This window comes from Crotalus tigris, unplaced genomic scaffold (assembly GCF_016545835.1).
Source record: "Crotalus tigris isolate CLP2741 ecotype Arizona unplaced genomic scaffold, ASM1654583v1 scf7180000024280.1573445, whole genome shotgun sequence".
Classification (NCBI taxonomy): Eukaryota; Metazoa; Chordata; class Lepidosauria; order Squamata; family Viperidae; genus Crotalus; species Crotalus tigris.
In genome coordinates this window covers 434,616-450,504 of record NW_024100452.1, presented here as the reverse complement: position 1 = coordinate 450,504, position 15,889 = coordinate 434,616, and the positions used below count along the sequence as shown (strand labels likewise).

At 38.7% G+C, this 15,889-nt stretch overlaps 1 protein-coding gene across 1 annotated transcript in view; it reads left to right on the top strand.

The window, feature by feature from the left end:
* Positions 1-5,514: 5,514 nt before the first annotated feature.
* Positions 5,515-15,889, top strand: part of PDS5B (PDS5 cohesin associated factor B) — a 105,497-nt gene continuing 95,122 nt past the window's right edge. Inside the window, exon 1 of the mRNA XM_039323602.1 lies at positions 5,515-5,868. The gene's annotated coding sequence lies outside the window, so the exon portion shown is untranslated. The remainder of the gene's footprint in view (positions 5,869-15,889) is intronic.

The window sequence follows — 15,889 nt, the reverse complement described above, 5'->3', positions numbered from 1 at the left end:
CTTGTTTGTGCAGACCGATTGCTGGCATGCCGCGGCCTGGTACCAGTCCACGGACTGGAGGTTAGGGACCCCGATCCAGAATTCTAACACTGCAAGAGATGGACACCAAGTTCATCAATAATCTCTTGCCAGTCATTTATTTGTAGACATTTCAGTCTTTAGATAAGCTCTCCCATGTAACTGTATGAGAATTTAGTTCTCTTATTAGTAAAAATCAAAATATTATTTCAGTGGCACCATTTTATTCAATTATTAGCCAGATGTTACTAATCTGCAATAGGGCTATAAATATTCTTTCAAATAAGGGCTTTGGAACTATAGGAAAAAATATGAAGCATGTCCTTTTCCAAACTGGTGGCTGCTTCAGCAGCTGCTCCTGGCTATTTCCACACATACAGTAGGTACAAGCACTGTCATTCTGCTTCACTGGGAAAATGTAGGATTTAAACCAATAGGCCAGTATGTGACTGAATTCTCAGCTCTAAAATAGAAAGGCCTAATATAATATAAAAACAAGAGAAAGACTATGGAGACACTTCTTTTACAGCAGAAATTAATTTCTTTTCAAAATATCAAAACCTAAAGTAGAATGGTTGCTGATAATCAGGCACGGTCTCCTATAGAGTAACATTCTTATCCAATTCAAAAAGCTTTAATTAGTGACTTCCTTTAATTAGGAGGACTAAACTGTACTAGTGAAATTTGATTTATTTTCATTTCTTAGAGGTTAATTTTTCACAGAACAGGATGAATGCCTGTTTGCTAAGTACGGAAGGAAAGGCATATTGTAAATAGTATCACAACTACTATACAGAAACATTCACTGAATGTCATATTATTCCACTGATGCCCATTGCTTTCTCATTTTTATACCAGTTCTTTTAATAATCTTTTAATGTCATTACAGTAGCTTTCTCCAACTTGGTATCCTCCAAATGTGCTGGGTCTGTAATTCCATGAATCCCCATGAATTACAGTTCTATCATCTGTAAAAGGTGGCACTTTCAGAAGGGAATATCAGCCCCTCATTATTTTGTGTACATTTATTGCGGAATGTGCCATTAAACTCAATATATTTTATTTGGATTTAACTCACTTGGAAACAAACAACATTATTTTCAGGCATTAAAAACAACAAGTGCTCTTGTAAGATGTCCTAAATCAAACTATAGTACTTTATGCATATCATCTTTCTTGGGAGCAAACATCCCCAAACTAAAGGCTTTTTGCTCCCAAGAAAATAAATTAACGTTTAGGGTGTAAATTAGAATGAAATGGCAAGATGCTTGCAATCATAAAGAATTACATTACAAATATATATGTAGAATAAAACGTACAATAAAGTTAGATATCCTCATCCTAAAGAAATGCAATAATACAATTTGTCTAGCAGAAGATATATCCAAATCAGATTTATGCAATTACTTAAAATATGCATTCAACTTAATTTGGATTTTATAAATTCCACATATTTTTGGCATGGAATGTTTTCCAGGTTACATGTTGGTCTTACCAATATATACAATTAAAGAGTTTAAATAAACAAGGAACATGTAGGACCTATATGAGTTACTCACTTGTGAAGCTTAGAAAACTCACTGACCAAAATTTCAGAACAGAAATTGGTAAAATACATTTTCACAAATTGTTATATAAAAATATTGGAGGTCAAGCTTTTCCCAAATAAGTAACTTTATCAAAAATGTGAGACATGTAGTTTTAGATGGATATAAGCAATTTATTTTTACTTTGATCCAAAATGTTTTTAAAAGATAGCAAACTATCATCATATATACTAAGCCATTTTGAAATATGAACTGTATGGTATTAAACATAATAGTTCTTTAATTTCAAAGTACACATTTCCCTATTTTTATTATGTCTTTTCCTCATTTATCATTTTTTTTAAAGCTTAGTGTGTAGGATTTTTTTATATATATATAACTGAATTCTTCCCAGTCTGACCCTCTGCAGATTTAAACATGACTACATACATTGAATTCTCATTTCCATCATGCCTGTTTGCCTGGAGAAGTGTGCCTAGAGTAAGGCACTTATAAATTGAAGGTTTCTAGTACTACCAATGTAAAAATCTTGTACAATCATGAAATACTTTTTTTCTGATTAAAAATAATGAACATCTGAGTATGTGATGCTGCAACTATTGTAAACATGAGCCAGTTACCAAATGCTCCAATTGCAATTTCATGACCGCAGAGCTGCTGGGATGGCCAGAACTTTGAGGACTGATAGTCCTTGTTCAGTGCTGCCATAAAATTGTTGAAAGAAAAATCTTCATCTATGTCCAGTCCAAGCCAGGAATAAACTAAATGGAATGAACAAAATGGAGACTGCTTTAGAAAGAAGGTTGTAGTTTATTGAAGAGCAGAGCCAGACAGAAATGTGGCTCTGGGAAAGCTGACCACATGTGGCTGGGAGTGGTGTGTTTTTATACCTTCTTGAGCTTTTGTGTTTGAGGTTCCCCCCCCCCAGTTCCTGTGGCATGAATTTTGACCTGAGCTTTTGAGTACGTCCTTTTGTATTTTGAAGGTAGTGGGTTAATCCTATTATGTCCTAAAGGTCATGTCTTGAGTTTGGGTGGGGTATGTAGATTTTAGGGGTCTTTTGTCTTTCTAATCTCATCAGTTTCTAGCTTCCTGGCTCCAACCTTTCTGAATAGGATTATCAAATCTGCATTTCTACAGACCTGGCCTCTGCCTGGGGAAGAGGGGCTGGGGCTGGTTTCTGTCTTTTAAGATTTTCTTTCCCCATTACTGTATTCCTTTGGGAAATATAATATTCTTCTTTTTAATATCCCCCAAAATATTTCTTTGGGGGGGTGCTGTCCTCCTACATCGAATATTTGCTAAATGGGTGGCCACTAAATGAGTCTACCTGTACTCTGATACACTTGTTAGGACTGACCAGTGCTTCAGATTCAGTATTTCAAATGCAAATATGAGAACAGTTAGTTCAGAGTTATGAGATTGGGACCAGAATTGTCATCAAAGGTCAACCTAGCCGGATCCAATATTTTTAGTGTTTTTATGGCAGTCATTAAAGGAATCACATGGTTGTTAACCAAATCAGTTCCCTTGAATGGGCATTTAGTCAAAACGCCGTGAATATCAGTCATGTGATCTGGATACTACAACAAAAATAGAAGATGGTTGCCAAGTATCCACAATGCTAGCATATGACGGGGGGGGGAGCACAACATTTTACAATGGCTAGACGTGCTTTATGGCCCATAAGGCACTTTCTGAGGCCATTGTAACTTTGAACAGTTGTTAAACAACTGTTTATAAATCAAGGACTACCAGCAACCACCCTGAGGCCAATCTCTTAAAAGCAGTGGCCTCTTTTTCCAGATTTGGTAATTGCAACTTTAATATGTTGCCAACAGGTGTGATATTTCTTCTTGAGCATGCTCGAAAGCAGCTTGGGTATGTCAAATCTGAAGTGCTGCACAGTTCTTGTAATCATACCTGTATGAGAACAAAAAGTTTCTCTCCTGTCATTAATTTCTGAGAAGTAAATTGAAGTAGTTGAGCTTGTTTATGGGATATCCAGGCAAACTCATGATGCACAATTAGCCTAACCTAGCATCCTTCTTTTTATATATTTCTGTTACCTGTTTTCACCCTAATCACTACATATTCTAGCTAGAAATTTATCATACATACCTATAGTGTAGGTAATAATAGAACAGTGATGGCGAACCTTTTAGAGACCGAGTGCCCAAACTGCAACCCCAAACCCACTTATGCATTGTCGGGTGCCGGGTTGGTGTGGCCCATTGGCTGGGTGTGGCACATTGGATGGGCGTGGCTGCAGTGGTAATGGCAGACTGGGTGGGACTAAAAAGTTAGATTAATCAATTCCAACTTTGCAAGATCTTTTTTTTTCCCGTGAGAAGTTGAAATTGACTCATTGAACCCCCCTTTTTGTTTTGCACACGGCATCAGAGACCTAAAGCAAAAAGGTTTTATAAAACCCAGCTGAAGGCCTAGGACTGGGGCGATGGCACGCGTGCCCACAGAGAGGGCTCTGAGTGCCGCCTCTGGCACCCATGCCATAGGTTCGCCACCATTGTAATAGAATGTCACAAGCCTGCACTTATTTCCCTAGTCTTTTATAAGACAAACTATCAAGAACTCAAGTTACTCTTCTCCTTTAGGTTGGCCTGTACTCTCAAGTTTTGTCAGTATACCGGGTACACTTATACTTTTTGAGCTCTAGTGATGTTTAAAATGTTCTATTATAAAACATTCCAGAAACCTTACACAAGCCATTCTGACATCAATTTCCAGAACACTAAAAATTGGCTATGAATTAACATTGTGTACATGTCAATTGGGCTTTTGCCATGTTTGCAGATATTTGATATTGGTTGCTGGCATCCCAAGATGACTGAGATGCTGGGTTTTGTATAGTTTTAGTAGTTCTGGATTTTATTGTTTTTGTGAACTACTGAGAGTTGTGTTTTTAGATGTGCAGCCATACAAGTATTTTAAATAAATACCCTCTATCTAATCTTTTTCCAAGTCACATGTGGTCTTTAAGCACTTGCTGTGATCGATGTATGGTGTTTTTTAAGAAACCTCTGTGATAGACTAATGTTGCTGTTTGATAAAGGTATTGGAAGCTGTTCCTAATAAAGGTATTTTTTGCAATTGACTGAATGTGATTTTATCAATGCAGATGGTATTCAAGTGGCGCTCCAGATGTTTTGGGATTGCACCCAAGGCTCCTGTTACTATTGGTACCACCTTCCACTTGTATTTGCAGGTTGTTGTCATTATTAAATTTATATGCCTCCCAATTATCAACAACTCTGCATGGTTTACAAATATTTCATTTATAATAAATTTAATTGAAATTAATTTAAACATAGTTACTGTGATTATTCAACAAGTATTTAATACTTGAATGGTAACAGTCAAAAGACACCATGAAGCCTTTTGTCTAATCTTCTACTCCTGCAAGAATTCAGATTAAAACATCTTTGACAGGTACCTGTCTAGCCTCCATCTGAACTTCCACCTTCCTAGAAAGTTGGTTCCACTGATAAATTAACTTAAATTTTCGGAGTAGAGAACAGGTCTTTTCCTTCCTCCGAATGATATCTATTCAGGTATTATGTTAAACATATTATATTAAACATTTTTATTCCTAAGAAAACACACCTATAGAACTGCAGTCTTATGCCTCTAGCAGTAATCTGCATTATAAGGAGCAAGATTAGTTTCCAAGTCAGATTACTGAAAACCGGATGACGATACGGAACGTTCTAAAAGTTTGATACCCCGGTTTCTTCTTCCTTGTCCACTACCTATTAACTTTGACCCTATTCTGCGGGGCAACAATCGCAGCCCCAAAGTTTTCCATGTACTACAAACTACTACCGGTATTGTGTAATACTACTTTGCAGCACTATTTACTCTCACTCGGAAGGAGGAAAGAAAAACGGTCTCCCGCTATTTTATGGCGGCTGCTGAGGCGGCTTGTGGCGAGCGGATCGGGTGCATCCTTTCATCTTCCCGCTCTTTTGCGCCTTTTAATTTTTCCTCGGATCCTGCAGAGGTCGCTGCTGCCTTACTTTGAGGATGGCCTCTCCCCGCCGCTCTGTGGCGGGGTCTCGCGGAACCGAGGACTCGTTGCCGCCATTTTGAAGCTGACGGAAAGGGGGGGACCGCGGTGAGCTGCGGAAGGCGATTGGCTGCGTTGGCGAGCGACGGCGGTAGCGGCTGCTGCTCCAGCCTAGCCTAACGCGGCGGGCCGGAGAGGAGCGTACGGTCTCGCTCTGCCTTGTGTTTGCTGGTGGAAGAAGGAGAAACGGCGGCGGCGGCAGTCAGCCACGGAAAGGTAAGGGTGGAGGGGCGAAGAGCTGCTTTGGACAGGAGCCCCTGCACGTCTCCGCCTCCCTCTTTGCTTCTCGGTTGTTCAGGCATCCGGGAAGCGAGGCGGATTGTGGCCCGAGTGCTTTTCCTCTTCACCTCCCGATTTTCCCTCACGCCCGTTTCTTTCTATGCCGCCATCCCTGCCTAGCTCAACCGTAATGAGCGTGTTGAACTTGCCGCCCTTTCCTACGCGGTGAGATTTTGGGTATTTGTGTGCGGGTTGTTCTGAGCGGCGGCGGACGAGAAGTAACGGGGGTGACCTTGTCTGAAGCGCCTTCTTTTGCTTCAGAAAACGCAGGGGTCCCTCTCTGCCCGCGGGCGCTGTATGTTGGTGCTCGGGGTCTCCGTTTGAAGCCTCCTAAGGGAAGACAGGCGGAGGAGGAGGTGGAGCAGTGGCCGCGACAGGAGGCGGCAGACGCTTCCTTCCCTCAAATGTGGCGCTACTGCAATCTACCTCCCTTCGTTCCACCCGCCTGCCAGCCTGCCCTCCCGCCCTCGGAGCCGCTTTTTCTGCAAAGACTTGAATGGCTCGGAGAGCCCTGGAGCCTTGCCCGTCCCAGTTGGCCTAGTTCCTCGCCCAGAGACCCTGCCCCAGCTCAACCCCTTGCCCGCTGCCATTGGCTGGGGCCTGTTGGAGATGAGGGAGGAAAAGGGGGCTCTCAACTTAGCCGCTCCCCCGTCCCCGTTTTATACTCTCAACTTGCCAAAGCATTGGAGGCATCTCTTTCTACTCGCGGAGGAGGCAGCAGCGACGGGGCGGAGGTGGGGGGGGGCGGGGAAAGTGGTTGCCGACCGCCTGGAACATAACACACCCCAATCTTTCTCCTGGATTTAATGTAGCAGTTTGGGAGTTGGCTCAATTATTAAACAAGGTCTCCACACTTTTTTGGGGGGGGCATTTTAAACATTAGGACAAAAGCCTTAAACATTAGGACAAAAGCCTTCTAGCGGGCTTTTCTTTGAAAGAGGAAGATTTTTTTTTTAACCTGAGCCTTTCAGGATCCCTTTTCATTGTTTATGGAGAGAAGCAAATTGGTGGCTTACTAAGCTTCCAATGTAAAATTAGTGGTGCCGATGTAGGCTGTGGATCTGCTGTTAAAACGAATGCAATTCACAGTTTGAAGAATTTGGAGCTTGTGGGGATCTAGAAGAATTCAGTGAAGTATAATATAGAGTTACAAGTTATTAACGCAAAGTTAGTGCATTTTACTGTGTACTTTGCTGTTCTATTGTGTTTAGATAGTTCCCATAATTGTTGAAACCATATGTTCATTATATTTACAGTTTCATTATGAACGCATGAGGGTAGTTATCTACGTGAACAATTGAATGGAAGTTAAGATTGTGGTGTGGATTTTCTCTCTGTCTATAGTATGTGTGTAACCTGCGTACATGTTATTGGACCTATGCAGGTGGTGTCAACTTACCTCAGTTCATTTAGTGATTGTTTGAAATTACAATGGCACTTTAAAAAGTGACTTATGACTATTTTGTACTTAAACTGTTGGAGCATCCCTGTGGCCATGTGATCAAAATACAGGCGCTGGCAACTAACTTATATTTATGACAGCTGCCGTGTCCTGGAATCATATGATCACCTTTTGTGATCTTCTGACAAGCAAAATCAATGGAGACACCAGGTTCACTTAACAACTGTGTTACTAACTTAACTGCAGTGATTCGCTTAACAATTATGGCAAAAGGTTATAAAATGGGGCAAAGCTCACTTAACAAATGTCTTGCTTAATAACAGAAATTTTGGGTTCAGTTGTAGTTATAAGTCAAAGACTGCCTGTATGTTATGTATCTGCAGTCTTTGAAGAAGAAATGTGATCTTTGGGAATTTAATCTCCCTGTGCTCAGTGTAGTCTTTTATGCTAATTACATACTAATAATTTATAGTGAAAACTATAAATTAATGTATGATTTCAAAACTCCTTAGAACAGTGATGGCGAACCTTTTAGAGACTGAGTGCCCAAACTGCAACCCCAAACCCACTTATGCATCGTCGGGTGCCGGGTGGGTGTAGCCCATTGGATGGGTGTGGCCCATTGGGTGGGCATGGCTGTGGTAGTAACAGCAGACTGGTTGGGACTAAAAAGTTCAATCAATCAATTCCAACTTTGCAAGATCTTATTTTTCCCTGAGAAGTTGAAATTGATTGATTGAACCTTTTTTTTGTACATGGCGGCAGAGGCCTAAAGTGAAAAGGTTTTATAAAACCCAGCTGAAGGCCTAGGACTGGGGCAATGGCGCGCGTGCCCACAGAGAGGGCTCCGAGTGCCGCCTCTGGCACCTGTGCCATAGGTTTGCCACCACTGCCTTAGAAGTTAGGATAATTATTATTATTTATTTGGAAAGCTTCCAAAATATTTTGTAATCTTTAAGTTGTATAGAAATCTTTACAGAATGGACTGTACATGCATGCATACTGCATTTCCTTGAAGGGGAATATTGCTTCTTATGCTTTTCTTCCTTTCTATTAGTTGATACATATGTGAGCAAATATGATTATAGTAAGGATTGTTATATCTGCTTGGCAGAGAAAACACAAAAGTTTCTTTTTCCGTTAGTATCTAATAAGAATAGAATAATTTGACATTTTCATATGTTGGGTAAAAATATCGAGTGATATTGGTTGAAATGTTGTTACATGTGAAAACAAAATGTGACTGTATGCAAGTACTTAAATTTGTAAGTGTATAGTGTTGTAGAGAATTTACTCATAGTGCATTTTATTATGATATTCTATTAAACAGATATCAACTTTAAGATGATACTTTTTTTTCTGGTGAGATGTATTTGTTATGCCATTCCTTCCTGCTTTTGCAAGCATTCCAGGCAGCTAAAATAATTTAAAGACATAATGTAAAAAATAAAAACATAATTAGCACTAATTTTAAAAATAAACACTAAAGTAATATAATAATTGAAAACCTGGTAAAAGAGATGCATATTTATATCTACCAAATTCTGAAAGAATGAAGACCAAATCTGAGAGTAGGAGCAATGCATGTCAGAAAAATAGACACTTGGCAATGGAGGTGTTACCAAAGGAACTCTCCTGGAGATCTTAATAAGCGGACAGCTTTGTAACAAAGGAAGTGTTCTATTAAATCAGTGTTTCCCAAACTTGACAATTTTAAGGCATGTGGACTTCAACTCCCAGAATTCCACAGCCAGCGTTGCTGGCTGTGGAATTCTGGGAGTTGAAGTCCTCATGCCTTAAAATTGTCAAGTTTGGGAAACACTGTGTTAAATAATCTCTAAACAGTTTAGAGTGAAAATGATTAATTCCAGTAACTTAAATTGGGTCTAGTAAAGTATCACCAGCCTGTCCATTTGATCAATACATTATCAGTACATATTTATTTTTATTCAGTTTGTATAGCTGCCCATCTGAATGACTCTGGGCAGTGAACAATCGTAATCGTAACAATAATTAACAATTAAAACCATGCAAAAAAGAAATTGCATACAAGTAGCAGCCATGAGATATTATAATGTATTAGTGTCAACATAACCAGAAAACTATGTCCTTAGTATCATCACTAATTAGTGGACTAGCTGTCAAATTTTGTACTAACAGCAAGGTCCAAATTTTTTTTAAGGATAGCTCCAAATGTAACAAGTTCCAGTAGTTGAGACAGATTGCAACTTAAACGTGGATAACTGTTGCCAAATCCAAGCAACTCAGGAAGAGATACAGCTAGTATACTCTATTTAATAGTGCAATATAATCTTTGCCACAGCCAACAGCTGTATTGACTTTCATGGCAGTCACAGATAAAAGAACATTTCCAAATTTAAACATATGCAAAGAGAATTGTTTTTTTTTTTTAAAAAATCTATATTTGAAAACACCTTTTACTATACAGTACCAAATTCTTGCTTTTCTCATTTTCATTGTACTTCCTCTATACAGGTAGTCCTCAACTTATGATCACAATTAGCCCAAAATTTCTGTTGCTAAACAAAACAGTTGTTAAGTGAGTTTTACCCCATTTTACCTTTCTTGCCACCATGGTTAAGTGAATCACTGCAGTTATGAAGTTAATAACAAAGTTAAGTAAATCTGGCTTCCCATTGACTTTGCTTGCCAGAAGGTCACAAAAGATGATCACATGACCCTGAGACTGCAATAATCATACACTTGAGTCAGTTGCTAAGCATCTGAATCTTAGTCATGTGACCATGGGGATGCTGCAATGGTCATAAGTGAAAAATGGTCATAAATCACTTTTTAAAGTACCATTGTAACTTCAAAAGGTCATTAAATGAAGTCAAGGACCACCTATATTGCTGTCAGCTTATGGATTTTTCTTTTGACAACTGTTGCTTGCTGAAATTTAAAATTATACAGTATAGCCTTGTGTTTGTTTGTTTTAAATTTATCTAATTATAAAGAATAGAAAAAATATAACAAAGGTTAGATTTGACTGACTATAATGTTTGTGATAATTAGTGAGTCCTTGTAATGACTGGTAATGAGCCTCAAAGTGGAAGATCCATTTAATTATATTAAGATTAATTATAGATTGCATTAATTATAGACTATCTATGAAGGTGTATAGCAGCATTATGAGATGTATATGCTACTGAATTTGGTTAAAGAAAGTCAATAGTTATGATTGGGAAATCTGTAGTTTTCTAGATGTTGCTGTTCCCCACTAACACTGTGACATGGGATTCAGCAACATCTGAAGAATTGCAGATTCCCCAGTCTTATTACAGTGGAATTGGTCTTTGTGATGTTTAGAAAAACATTATTACAGTACTAAAAAAAAAAAAGGCTGAAGGTAAGCATGCATGCATAGACACACACAAATAATGTATTGGATCCTTTATGGTGCATTTGTCGGAAAGTAATGAGAGAAAAAAAATGGTATTGATTAAGAAATCAAAATGTTTTATAAAGTATCAACTATTATAATGCTACCTTCGACTTGAAATAAAAAAAATTATAAAGTAACTTGTAACTTAACTTGGTGCAAATTATTAGAGTTGAAAAGCATCCAGAAAGAAAATATATATTTGAAGGACATTAAATTTGCTTTGAATAAGGCTAGATAAATAGAAGTAGCAGTTCTAAGAAACTGATAGCAAATCTAAGATTGAGAAGCACAGTGAATTTAGGATTCTATTCATATCTACTCTAAGTTAGTCCCATTAACTTCATTTGGACTTAATCTCATATAAGTATATATAGGTATTATGGTTTGAAATGAAAATTACAGGGATGCTTATGTTGAGAAAGGAATAGGTTTCTAAATCCTGGGTGGTAAAAGTCAGAATAGGAAAATAGGGACTCCTGAAGCTGAAATAACACATTATATAGTATATACTATTAAAACTCTTCTGTCTGATGTACTAATTTAAAGAATGAGGAAAAAATTTGGGAACCATTACTCTTGTTAAATAGAAATTTCCACCATGTTCAAATCAGTTTTATTCCACCTTCCCACTGTGGCATCTGTCTAGTTCAGCGGTTCTCAACCTGTGGGTCGCGACCCCATTTGGGGTCAAACGACCATTTCACAGGGGTCGCCAAACAACGCATTCCGCCATTTTTCCCCCTTTTCCTTAGCTGTGCTACTCCCTCTTATTCTGTTGGCTTTTGAAAGCCAATAGAATAGACTCTATTCAAGAGACTCTATTCTATTGGCGTTCAAAAGCCAATAGAATCTATTGGCTTTCGAAAGCCAATAGAATAGACTCTCTTGAATAGAGTCTAATTCTATTGGCTTTCAAAAGCCAATAGGAATTGTCCAGGCTGTCTCTGCCCTGCTGAGCCCACCAAAAGTCCCAGTCTACAAACGGTGCTGCAAGTTGTCTGCAGCTAAGGCGAGCTTTCTGGACGTTTCCACCCCTCCCTGCTGAGCAACTACTAAATGTAAGTAAAAGAGGGCCAGGGGTGGGAGGTGGGAGGCTGGCAGGCGCAGGGAGGGTTGCTGGCACACGTGGGGCCTGGCGGGTGGCTTACCTCCCTTGGGCTGGGCCAGCTGATGGCCCAGCCGGTGGTCGGCCTGCGCCCTCGCTGCCGTGGGCTGTGGCTGCCCAGGAGTGCCTGGGCCTGCCTGCTGCCGCACCGAATGTGCGGTGGCCAAGGTAAGGCTAGCGGGGCAGTGGCGGGCACAGGGAGGGTTGCTGGTGTGTGTGGGGCCCGGCGGGTGGCTTACCTCCCTTGGGCTGGGCCAGCTGGTGGCCCAGCCGGTGGTTGGCCTGCGCTACCGCTTGCCAAGTACGCCACGGCTGATGCAGGGGGCGGCACCACACATGCGTGGCGCTCCTGGGCCAAGGCGGTTGCTGGGTGATGGCCTGCGTGTACCCTCGGCCTGCCCAGCATGCGCTCCAGCCGTAGGAGCTCTGCCTCCTCCTGCCCCGCCCTCAGGGAAATACAGGTAGTCCTCGACTTACGACCACATGGTTGGGGTTCATGGCATTAGGAAGGTTGAGAACCACTGGACTAGTTGTATACTATAGTTACTCTTCTGCAATGATGACAGGAATGTCCAGCATTGGGGTAAAAATATGATCAGTCTAATTATGTCATGTGGAAAGATAAGGGGGATGTCACCAAATATTGTGGGGAAAACAGGAGAAGAGAGAACAAGAATTGTATGGGAAAATTTAATGTTCATTCTAGTCACATCAGATGTACTACCTTTCTCTCAAAAGATGACCCAATGGATCATAGGTTGTCTATTGGAATTATACAAACAATAAACTCTTAAGAATTGAACAGGGTTGTGTTCATGTTATCATTATCTCTATGATACAAATACAATTTAGTAAAATAGAAGTGCTAAAGGAGATGAGTGAAATTAGAAAAGAAACTGACCCTATAAAATTGCCTGAGAAATGTAATGGCAATATAGTCATAAAATTTTACAGAGACACAATAAATATAGGTAGATTAGATCTAACAAGAGACATTATTTAATCCTAAATTATGTCCAGGATTTGATGTAAGATAAAATCAGACTGCTTAGAAACAGTGACCATAACACCAGTGAACATTTAATTGACTGGAAAATTATCAAGAAAGTTTATTTATAGTTAGAGCAGATGTTTTCCTAAAATGATCAATAAAGAAGTCAAGTAGGCTGGAAAAGATATTATGTCTTGCTTAAAGGCTCTTCAAATAAAGCACTACCAAGTGACAACGATAAAATGAGCAGAAACTAGCAAGACATATGCTGGTTAACTATATAGCAAAGCCAAATTTTGAAGAGCAAATTGCTAACTTAAAAACATCTTGGCTGGTAGAACTAGTGGCAGTGATTAGTAGGCAGACTAGCAGGGAGAAATAGAATATATGTTACTGCAGCTCATTTCCAACAGATTAAGATGCAAAATAATTCTGGTTTCTTGTTTCCATGTTCATTTAGCTTATTCCTCAGCAGTAATAGTTAAATTGATGTCCTCTTTTTGACAGCAGCATACCAGTGTGCCAGATGCTACAGACTAGCACTGTTAGAGGACAGCTATTTCCTGGAGATGTAAGAATATTAGAATAGCCCTCTTTGATTATAGAAAATTTATATTAATCCACCATTTTGTTTCTCTCATTGGCCAGCTAAATGTCTTTACTCTGCTCACAAGCAGGATGTAGACACATACTGTACCTCCACCTACTGCAGTTGTTCTATAATCAGTGTTTGGCAGCATTTTGCTCCCCAGACACAAAATTATCTTGTGGTGCTCCTTGTATTTATTCAGTCCACCTTAGTGTCCATTTCCATACTTTATAATAATAAATTTCATGGAAGAAATCCTTTGATTGTTCTGAATCTACTATTCAGCTTGGATGACTCCTGGTTCTAGGGTTTTGAGGCAGGGAAAAATTGCATCTGCCTAATTTCATGATATGCATTATTGTATACACCTTCATTGTGTCCTCTCTGTGTTGATTTTTTTCCCCCAAGCTAAAAATGCTTGTATTTTGCAGTGTTTTCTTGCATGGAAGGTGCTCAAGTTCCTCATCATTTTGGCTGCATTCTTTAGTACTTTTCCAAATTCTGTTACATACTTTTTCAATTACTAAATATAACTATATACAATATTCAGATATGGATGCATTTTTATTTATATAAAAGGCTTAAATTTTTAATGAACGTGTGTATAGAATTTGCACACCTACTTGGAATTTTTATTGACCTACTTCTGCAAATCAAATATATTTTTTTAATAAGTTATAACCCTTACAAGGATGTGTGTGTGTGTGTGTGTAAAATTAGGATTTCCCTCCAAAGTGCATCACTTTAAATTTAAATTTAACTGCATTTTCTATTTCTTTGGCTATTTCTTTCCAGTTAATTGGGATTCTTCTGTGGTTTTCATCACCTTGAATAATTTATAGGATTTGCAATCTTTGCCAGTTTAGTAGAAAGGCTGGCAATCTGTGGTGTGTGGGCCATACCTGGGCCACCACCCAAATTCATCCAGCCCATAAAAAATATATCCACCTGGTCAGTGAAAGAAAGGGACATAGCTGCCATTTCTTTTGCTGCTCAAGAGTGCTTATTGCATCTTCAGGTTGCCTTTTTTGTGACAGTTCTACTAACTGCCTTGGTGGGGTGGATCAACAAATTCCCCTGTCTGGAGTTGGCAAGACCCAGCTGTGAAGTAGAGAAGGAGAAGAATGTGGGATGGCCCTGATACTGAAATACATTTGTGAGCTTGCTCTGAATCAAGATCATGAAAGAACAAGTTTAAAACCACTAGTCTCAGTGCAAAACCTTGAGGAGCTCTATTCCTTCCTTCCTTTGAGAAGAGCTGAAACTGCTCATTTAGTCCTATTTGCTTCCTGTTTTTTAAATTGAATTTAGTAATCCATAAAAGGAAGGATCTCTTATTCCATGACTGTCAAGTATATTCAGGAGGAATTGAATCAGTATTATTTTTTAAAATCCAAATATACAATGTCAGTAGGAGATTACCTTTGTGCTCCTGTTGACCCTTAACAAAGTTTTTTAGGAGGTTGGTGAGAATCCATGCTGATTTTTTTTTAAAGTGAGGCCTGTTCTGTATATCCCATTATTTTTTCTTTGATTACCATTTCTGCTTAGAACAGATGTTAAGCTGACTAACCTATAATTTCTTGGATCTCCCCCGTGTACCTTGTTAGGGGAAAAGGGAATGCCTTATAAAACATTTTAATGTATCTGTTAATCATCAACATTACTCTGAACTACATTTTATATCAGTCTTTTACAGGTTTTTTCCCTTAAGGCAGCCACCACTTTTGCAGCCAGTGCAATTGCTAATGAGAATACTTCACAATTTTCCCTGTAATGCAAGGGAGCATTAACCAATGAAATAAAAATAATTTCTTTAAAATTCAGAACATATACTCAGCACAAGTGTTTATCTTAGTTTTGACCTGTAAGCATAAAACTACGTAACAGATTTTTGTAAAACAAATTTGGAATTTGATATTAAGGTTCTAGTTTGAGAAATTAATTGAATTGAATTGAATTGATTCTAAGGAATTTAGAAATATTTGAAAGATAAGATTAATTCTAGATTTTTTGAGAGGTTTAGGTTGCAAAAGATAAATTTACAGAAACAAAACTATATAAATGTTTTATAATAAAGTATTGCACAATTAAGTACTCTCTAAAGAAGGATAAATGGGACAGGACATAGTGCTAACATGGCTTCTATGGTCTGTTAAAAAACTATATGTGCCCATTGTATGTTATATAGGTAGGTTGCAAATTGTGTGAATTTGCATAATGCAATATTCAGTTTAATGCAAATTGTAAATTGGTACCAGCTCATATTTAATGTGATCCAAAATTCAGTTAATAAAAGAGTAATGTATATACAACTGAGACTAGTGCATGCACAATTGTGGTTAGGATTTTAGATGCTACTAATCTCCATGTGTGCAAATGAAGGCAAGAAAGATTCTATCAAAGGGAAATAGTACAAATTTAAAAAAGAAGTCATCATTACATGGGAGGAAAAATTTGATGTA